This window comes from Aythya marila (assembly GCF_965140915.1).
Source record: "Aythya marila genome assembly, chromosome: 13".
Taxonomy (NCBI): Eukaryota; Metazoa; Chordata; class Aves; order Anseriformes; family Anatidae; genus Aythya; species Aythya marila.
Window position 1 is genome coordinate 1,971,104 of NC_139054.1, and position 9,009 is coordinate 1,980,112.

Genomic DNA, 9,009 nt, shown 5'->3' on the forward strand with positions numbered 1-9,009 from the left:
CTGCTGTCTGAAAAGCTGTGCCCCCTGTTCTTTACGAATTCATAGTGGCTTTCTGATCTGTCACTTTTTAAATCACCTCATTCTCAAGGTCCATACCTGTCCAGAGTTTTTCTCCATGGACCTTGGAGTTACGCTGAACAATTTTCCATTGAGGTTCACCTTCCTCTCCCTCCAGTCAACGGAGAGCCTTCAAACTCCACGACTTTTTCTGTAGATACACACCAATTATTCAAAAACTTATTTGGCTGGCCTCCTAAACACTCTGGAGTGCATTTTCCAGACACCGCCAACCTCAGTGTAACCACAAAGCCAAATCCAATTTAGCACATTTTTCCCTGCTGCTATGTGTTGCTGTCACCTTCCTAAAAAGGGTGGTTTGAGAACCAGGTTACAGTTCACTTGAAGGCTGAAGCAACTAAGGCAGTTTTTTGGTTGTGTGGGGTTTGGGGTCTTTTTTTTTTTCTTTTTTTTTTTTGGTGCCTTCCTCTTCTGTCAGCAATAAGTGCGGTTTTCTTTTGTTTTGCTCCTACTTTCAGTGTGTATATATAAAGCAAGTTCCTTCTCTGTTCCTTCGTCACTGTAACTAATTTGGGACCTTTGCCTCCCTTTTTGTTCCCCCATTCCTGTGCTATTCCATGACAGCAGTTCTGAACTGTGTGCTTTTTTCCACTTTTTGCACAATTTAGAAAGACTGAGTATTTATCTTTAAAGCTGCCATTAGGGCTTCATTATTCTCCTGCTCATCTTTATGTTGGTTTTTAATACACCTCCTATCTGCCTTCCACGTGAGGATGGTTTGTTGTTCTGCTGATATGTTTCTTTCAGTAACTACTCACTCTCTTCTTTCCAATCATGTCAACTTCGTATTTTCAGCCATTCTCTTTTATTAATCAAGATTTTAAATAGTGTTTCCACTAGTTTTCTCCATCCTCTGAGCTAAAAATTGTCAAAAACGCACTTCATCAGCCCTTGGTCTTCTTTCAAGAATCCATGTCCAGTAATAGAAGTTCTCCACTGCTAACAAGATTTATGCTTCAGTTGCTTTTTGTCAGTTGCCTTGAGAAGTTTCACCCGGCTCCCTGTAGCTATTATTTCCTTCTTTCCATATTCTGTGAAATGTCTTTGTACAATTGTGGGAGAGGAGCAGGAATTCACTGAAGAGTCTGTCAGCCGAGGAGAACAACTTGCGTGACAGCAGTTTGGTTGAAAGCTGGGGTCAAAGTGGGTGCTGGGGAATAAGCACAGATATAAAATTCTCAAGGAATTTTGCATTGCAAGTGCTTTGCCTTCTCCACCTTTATATTTTTACAAAGAGTAAACTACAAATCAGCAGTTAGAAGGTCACTTCCCTCTCAACAGGTAGGATAAACCGTGGCAAGATATTGTGACACTGAGGGTGTAGATGGCTGTTATTGTGCAGGCCTATAGAAAATTACAGAGCTGGCTATACCAACGGGTACTGTAAACACCCTCCCTTCAGGCCAAGTGGAAGGAGTAATTAAATGTTCCTTTATGTAACTGGAAAGAATAGGAAGTCACCTGTCAAATAAATGGGCCATGGCTGGCTGAATTCTCTTCCAAGTGGCAGCAGTAGCTGTGTGTTTAGCTGTGATCATCACCAAGCAGCAGGTAAGAGAAGCGCTGGCGTGCTCGGGCATGCACAGAGGACCTTTAGTTTGTGCTGGTCACCTTCCTCACAGCAGGCCGTGGTTCCACGGGCGTGAATGCAGCAGCAGAGATCTGAACCAGACAGGGAACAGGCTCCCTGGCATTAATCCCAGCACACAGCACGGAGCTTACGTTGGCTTTAAGACTGTGTAGTAGCTTTATGTTGGCTCTGGAAAGACAAAAAGGATTTGATAAGACACGTCAGAAAGCCATGCAGTGATGCAGCTAACCTGGCATACAGGTCGCCAGTACAGAGTCAGCCAGTTAAAGCCTTCTGACAAATTAGATCCAGGAGGGTAATTTCCTCTGGATCATTGACTTGTACCGTGTGACCCCTTTCTGGCATTTTTGCTACAACTGGTAGTTTTGATTCGGTACAAAAAGGCCTGAGCCTGAATTTATGTTACATCACTGGCCTATGTCAAGAGTAAATCAAAGCAACAAACCAGAAATTAATCTGCTACTGCTTCCATGAGAAATCTTCATGCTACAGTTTGAATCCTGCAGAGCTATTTGAACCAGGCTGTTGACTCACAGAGGTAAAAACATTCCATCTGCAAACAGAAACATACCATGCCTGTGTCAAAACAAAACTACCCAGCACTGCCAGCGCCCTGAACAAGCAGGCAGCTGCCCACACTGAACTTCTAGAGCAGTACTCGAATGCTGACTAATTTTGAGAGTTTGTAATTTTGGGAAATTACAGACAACCGAAGTGCAAGAAAATAGTTTTGGACTGAAACTATCACAGCTCGGCCCAGTTTTTGCCCCTTGATCTTTGCAAAATCAGGCAACCCAACTTGATGCCAGCGTGGTGTGACTGCTGTTTGTTGCGTTTATTACTCAATCATCTCGGGGACCTACATCTCTCCAACATCCTCCAAGGTGTTGTTGACCAACTCGTGAAAGTTTTCAGGCTGTTTGCTGGCTCACAGGATCTCATGTACATTTCCCAGCTGTTGCCCAAGGCAGGAATTTCCTGCAGAGAGGAGGAGAGCCTCTTCCTGATACCAGAGGAGACCTCTAATACTTGACGAATGTTTTCCTAGGTCGTGTTTTTGCACTGATGCAGATTAAGATATTTCTGAACAGAGGCAAAATCCACCAGCATTGCTCCTGGTTGATTGATTTCCAGCCTTCCCCCAACAGGCAGTTAGATAGTTTGTCACTCCTTTGAGCTCACGCCATGTGAGTTTTGAATGCCAGGAGATTCATTCCCACCACGGGATCTCAGTATTCTTGCAGCTCTCTTGGTCGTGCTGCTCAGACCTGAGGCATTTTATTCTGACTCCTTTGCACAGACTTGCTTTTACCAAAGGTGCAGTGATTATGCCATTGTGCAGCACCAGGAGCTCTGGAAGCAGAAAGGTGGAGGAGATGAGTTTGCGTGCTGATGGCACAGCAAGGCCGCCTTCACGGCCTGGCTGAAATCTGCCCTGACAGATTTTGTTACCCCAGAAGCGAGCGTGACACAGGCTCTGGACACAAACCTCTCAGCCCCCTCCATCTAATTATGAACAACCCCATCAGCAGGAATTCAGAGGCAGGGGAAATTGGGATTCTCTTCTCTCTGTGCTCGCAGTTATGGCACATATGGCAAGGAGTCGACGTTAATCCGTGCTCTTCTGTGGCAAAATATCACGGGACACATTTTCATGTTGTGTACCTGGCATCTCAAGTGTCTGCTGGCCTCACCGTATGTAACTTTTGGGATGAGTGGCTTATTGATCTACAGGAGATGTTTGTGCTTGGTTAATTTTATTGTTTGTCCTGGGTAATTTTATGGTTTGTCCTGGGTAAAAATTGACTTGTGTGTCAAATTCGATATTGATTGCAATGAAACATTTAGTGCTTGTTAATCTGGGAGTGCGAGGGTGTTAACTCTGTTGGTTGGTTAGAATTCCCATTGGTCTATTTGTTCACCTTTACTTCAGGGGAAACCCTTTGGCTTAGCTACAGCTTCCCGCCTAGTTCTCCACCGCAAGCACCAAAGCAAACACAGACTTTTATTAAACATAAACTACAGACAGGAGGGAATCGCCATGCACTGCAGTCAGGTAAGCTGACTGTCAGCAGCAAGTTTGTCTCTTACTTCTTTCATTCTTCCCATTTTGTTTCTTTAAAGGAAGATGTAATTTGCAAAAAGCAGTCCAAACTGAGACTACTACTAAAAGGAAGCCAGAAAAAGCACAAAGCAAAAACGAGCAGCGTCACCAGCTGATCGGTTGCCAAAGTTGTCTTTTATTTGCCTTTTCCTCCGCAGTTCCCACTGGTGTACGCTGCTGGACAGGTCTGAGGCACGTGACACTTGCCATTGCAGCAACGATTCTCTCCAAAAATACGAAGGTGCATGTGGGAAGATGAAGGCAGTTTTGAAGAGTGGCAAGAATCACGTGGAATTATAAACCTCAAAACCTATTTCCTCAGCTAATACAAGAAAAATGATTGTCAAGTTTGGTGATTTCTCAACAGATAAATAAGTGGAAATGTCTGCTACCCTTATAGCATGGGATCAACTCCACCACCAACCTTACCAGCTGTGATAAAGACCAGGGAGGCAGCAAGGGTGGGAAACACAGCTGCGGTGGGAAATTTCCCACGGCTGTATGTGGGCCATGTAGCTGTTATGTCTAAGTGTGAATGGTCAGACACCATTAATGACTTCTTCTAGAGCATCTGCTCAGAACAACCACAAAAGGAGGAGCAACGCTGGGTTTGGACAAGGACAGAGTACATACAGGACCTAAGTCCTAAGAGTAACAAAAGCCAAAGAAGCCACCGTTGTTCTTTGTTTCAGAAAGGAGGGCATGGTAAAAGTGAGAAGGCTTCCTGGAAAAAAGCTAGAAGAGGTAGCTAAAAGAGTAAAAGATTTTCACGCAACGTGGAGACCACTGAAACACTTTGCACTGGAAGCTCTGACCAAATGCGTATCGTTTGCCAACAAAGCACACAGAAAGATCAAACATGACTGAAAAAATGGGTAAAAAATGAAGCATGGCTAAAAGGCAGGACCTGAGAGGTTACTGGGAGCAAGAAAGCATCCCTCAGAAAGTTTTGTTTCTGTTCTAATGAGGAAAATAGAAAAGATCATGAGTGAAATGTAAAAATAGCTACGTAAAAACCTGGGTTTAACACACAACCTGCAAAAAGACTTGAAAAGCTTTACAGTTTCATCAGGTCTGTAGTCTGAGAAACATTGTCTAGAACCAATCTGCTATCAAGGTACACAAGGAATATATAGAAAAGACAAAACTGGAGCAGAAACCCCAAACGAGCTTTTTGCATCTGTGTTTATTGTGGAGGAGGCTGGGGAAGTTCCCAGACAGGAACTCACAAGCTTGTCTGAGGATCTGTCTCGCGCTGAAAGCATCGGTAAGGGTTAGAATAAATCGACAAAGTGAATAATAACAAACTAACCATTGCCAGATGGTTCCTGCAGCACACGCAGAAGTGTGCAAGCCCTCCTTTAAAACCGCTTCCACGCACAGCCTTAGGAGGCGGCGAATGCAGCGCAAGTGTTTATAAACAGGTCCTGGGGAGACCCAGCAACTGGGAGGGCTGTGGCCAAGTGAGCAGGGCGAAGGTTTTCAGAGCCACACCACCTTCAGCGCTTGTTTTTTAGCACAAGCCTTTCCAGCAGCCATTTTTACACGCCCTGAACACACGGAGGGCGTTCAGGAGGGAAGGGGGAGGGTGTGAATGGACCCTTTGGCCAAAACAGACTTGATCCTAGGAAACTGCAAGCCCTCTGCAGCTGGGAATGTACGGGCTGTCTCCAAGTCTGTAACAACGTAAGCCACTAGCATGGCAGGCATCGTGCAGTGATTTGAAGCTCCACTTCCTCTTCTTTCAGCTTGCTCTGAACTCACAGCAAGCAGGAACTGCAGGTTCCTCACTGGACAGGCGCAGTGAAGGGAGGATTTAGTGTTCAGAGTACAAAAACATGTTCTGGGCAGTCCATCCCTGAGTCAGGGACGGCCACCAGGCGAGGCTGTTGACAGACTTCTGGATTGTTTTTTTTGCCCTTCAGGGCAAGCTACGTCCTGTGAATGTCCATTTGGATAAACCGGCCTAAAACACCATCCAAAGGGTGCATATTCCTGTTACTCTGGCTGAAGTCTGGGTGGCTGTGGTATGTCCTTCCATGTGTTTCCCCGAAATACTTCAGAGTAACTAAGTGCACTTGAAGAAAACAGCCGGGGCTGGCCAGAGCTAGGGCTGCTGTGGCCATTTGGAGCTGGTAGGATGGTTTGGAGTCATGAGTACACGGAAAATGAGAGACAAAACTCTAAACAAAGCGTTTTGACTGGCCAGCCCCTCCCTGGACGGAGGTCAGCTATGGGACAGGAGGTTTCAGGGGCACAAGCAGTGGGAATCCCCACCAGGCTGCTGCTGCTGGGCCCTGGCCCTGCTGCTGCACACAGTCGTGTCCCAGCCTGTGCACACAGCAGCACAGGCTGCTTTTTTTTTTTTTTTCATATATGAGATATAGTGTGCCAAAAATATCTGCCAGGGCTGTCAGCATTTGTCTTGGCTAAGGCTTGGCACACCTGAGCACAGCGGTTCTGGTTATGCCCACCCTGGCAGGCAGTGTGGTGTGAGGGGCACACACCTGTACGGCGGTGGAAGAGCTGCTGCCGAGGGCCCCATGACATTTTAGGGCTCTGGAGGGCGATGTGTGATACCTGGGGCCAGCTTGGGGTCATCCAGACATCACCAAACATGATGCCAGCTCACCAAGCATGGTTGGGAGTCGCTCCAAAAGCGCGCTGCAGATCCCAATCTTGGCCCCAGCTCACAGGTCCCCAAAATGGAGGGCTCCTGGAGAGTGGCTCCGTGGGTGCTGAACCATCAGAGCAATATAATGTTAATTAAAACATGGACTTTGCCTCTACAAACGCTGAACGATCAGGACCATGTAATACGACTCAAAAAATGGCCCCTTCCCCTCCCTCAGCCCGGGGCAGCAGGGGGCGCGCTGCGGCAGCGAGCCGCCTCACGGGGCCCGGCCCAGCCCGCCGCAGGGAGGGCCCGAGGGACCCGAAAAACAAGGAATCTTCCCCAAAAGAGAAGCAGGAGCAGCAGTAGCCCCCCCGGGACTACCCCAGTCCCTTCCAGCAGCGTGCTGGAGCGGGGGGTTTCCAGCCCCAGTAAATGAGGCACACGCTGGTTGTGCCAGAGGGGGACATTGCTCCTGCGGAGCTGAGGTGAAGTCAGGGGATGTCCTGTGAGTGAGTCACGGCTTGCCTTTGGCTCCATTTTTTGGCTGGCCTGGTTGTCTGCGATGGGAAACGAAGAGCAGATTGCTTAGTGCCTAGCCAGAGTGCTGAGCTGACGTTTCGGCCTGACTGACCCCACGTTCCTCCATTTCAGGAGTTCAGACAAACCGAGAGCATCTTCCCCGGCACTATTACAAGCAAAAGAAGAGCAGGAAAGCTGGCACGTTCTCAGGTTACTTGCCAAAGATTTGCAACTGAATTCTGGATTTATTTCCCTCCGTTGTTGCAAAGAAGCTGTGGAGCATTTGGAGCACACGTGCTTCCTGACCTTTTGCACCAGCGGGATTTTGCAGCTGATTACTGTAATATCTTTCATTGCCAGATTCTACTACATTTGTCTCTCTAAAGGCAGCTTACTTTGCCAACACTCAAAAGCTCCCATCCTTGTCTGCAGTTTAAGAAAAGAGTGAGGTCTTTGCCGTTACCTGCAACATTTTTATCCTAAATGCCCACATGTCTCCTGGATGGCCCATCCATTTGGGCATCCTGCCTCACAGCCGAGGCATTGGGGAGCAATTCCTCATGCTCCTGCTTCCCCCCATACAGCCGGAGGGCTGCCGCTCACTCAGTACAGCTGCTTCGTAATATATCAAGTAACCACAGCAAAACTCAACTGTTAAATCTCCCTTTAAGCAAAAGAGATGGGAATAAAAGATGTAACCTGACAAAATGGCCTTGTACAACCACATGCTACAGCAAATGAACAAAAGAATCGGGGAGACAACAATTACTGCTATTATATACATACTGTTTTGTTGGCTGCACAAGAACTGTAGGTTTTCCTCTTAGAGGCATAATATCAAATTTATCCATTTTGTTTGAGGTTTTAGTCTACCTTGAGAAGGATAATTAAACACTTCATAGCTGTTAGTGAAAACAAAAATAATACCATGGATTTTACGTGAGCAGCCTGGGAATAGAAAACATGGCACTTTTCTGCCAGTAGAGTAGGAAATTTACTATTATGAGTCAAGAAAACGTAGTCGTTTCAATAATACCCAATTCATGTATTGCTCTTAATGTAATAAATCTTCTTTCATGAAGATAAAATGCCTTTTAAAGTGCACTGTTGAGAGCAATGGTTATGGCACGCTTTTCATAGGGAGAACAGACAGGGAACAGCTCACTCTGGAAGAATTTCAGCTCTGAGATGCTGAAGGGGTGTTGCGAGGAGGAGAGCTGGCCAGCAAGCAGGCGGTCAGCCTGCACAGTGACAGGTAAACACTGTGTTCAAATGAACGCGTCTATCCAGTTCTCCACCTGTGTTTATTTCATTCTGTCTGATAAGCTTCGGTTTCTGCCTCTGCTGCTCCTTGCTATTTATCAGATTACATCCTGACAGCGAGAATCGTGCTTCAGAGGAGATGGGAATTACCAGTGTACTTCTCAAACGGTCGTGAAGGGAGCTGTACAAACACATCTGAAGAAACATTCCTGGAAGAATTTTAATCTCCTGGACTTAGATCTATTTGTTTTTAGAAGCACACCAGTTATTTCTATTAAATTTTGAAATTTCCTGAACTGGGGAACTTTTATGGTGTACCATCATCCTAAATAAATATTTTGGCTCATTATGTTTTCAGAACATGCATAAATCTCATGAGACTCTCAAAGACTCAGATAAGCATCATAAGCAATACCAGAATTAGGGATGTCATTTTCAAAATAGCTCTCTTACTATTGAGAAATTAATAAAAGAAATATGGGCAATTTAATTCAATAGACTTTCTAATTCAACGGTCTTTTTTTAGAAAATCATGTTGTATTACTTTGTTTGGAAAAAACACTTCAGAAATACCTTCCTCCTTTTTGCCAAGAGCACAAAACCACACTTTTGTCTTAGCTGTTAGATGGTAACATTTCAGCTTGCTGTGTCTATTTTAAGTATTTTCCATTTTCTGTGATTTTGATATCAGAACATATAATAAAGCGTGTAAGGGAGTAGCTGGAGTACATTTCTGCAGAGGTAAGTGGGAGACAGGTGCTGCATATAAATTTCCCTAAATAAAGTGTCACTATGGCTGTAATAATTAACAACTCTTTGAGGTCTCATCAAGCAGTC